Source organism: Diadema setosum, chromosome 22, assembly GCF_964275005.1.
Source record: "Diadema setosum chromosome 22, eeDiaSeto1, whole genome shotgun sequence".
NCBI classification, from domain to species: Eukaryota; Metazoa; Echinodermata; class Echinoidea; order Diadematoida; family Diadematidae; genus Diadema; species Diadema setosum.
In genome coordinates, this window is record NC_092706.1 from 26,996,405 (window position 1) to 26,997,130 (window position 726).

Consider the following 726-nt stretch of genomic DNA (forward strand, 5'->3'; position numbering starts at 1 on the left):
CCCCCCTCGACCTTTCGCGCTATAATTCTGTAACGCGAGAAGGCCTTGTCGCGAGGCTTCTTGACTTTATTTGTTCAAGTCTCGCGCAACTTTTGAGACCAAATTTGCAACGTCCGCGCATACTTTTGCGAAGCCACGCCCATTTTTGTAACGGAATGTCGCCCCAAAACGGGCACAATTTTGTGATTTTGTGTACATTTCCTATGGAAAACAGTGCTCTGTCATGAAAGTCATAAAAACCTGATTATTTTTACAATTAATCACTTTCATTTATTAATTTTGTGCTAATAATGGTAGAAAAATGGTCAGTGACAATTTCCAATGAAAAAACAAAGAAAAAACAAAAGTTGAAAAACAATGAAATACATAAGAAATTCTGAAAACAATAAAATACATAAGAATTGAAATGAGTTTTGGAACTTTTTGTGATATACAATTGTTGAATATGCTAAAACATGCACAGATCAAAAATTAGACTCTCAATGCTTTTAATTAGGCTAAAATATGATCTTGAGCTTAATTTGCATAATTAATTAAATAAAATTAGAAATTGATTGTTTCAAAAAATCTTATTACACAATCTTGTAGATTATGACGTGGGTCTCACGCATGCAAAATTTCATCGCGATCGCACCACCGATGGCCGAGATCTCGGGGGGGGGGGGGGGGGGGGGGCGGAATCCATCCCCCCTCGGTCTGAGCATAGCCAAAAAAGCCCGGCCCCTT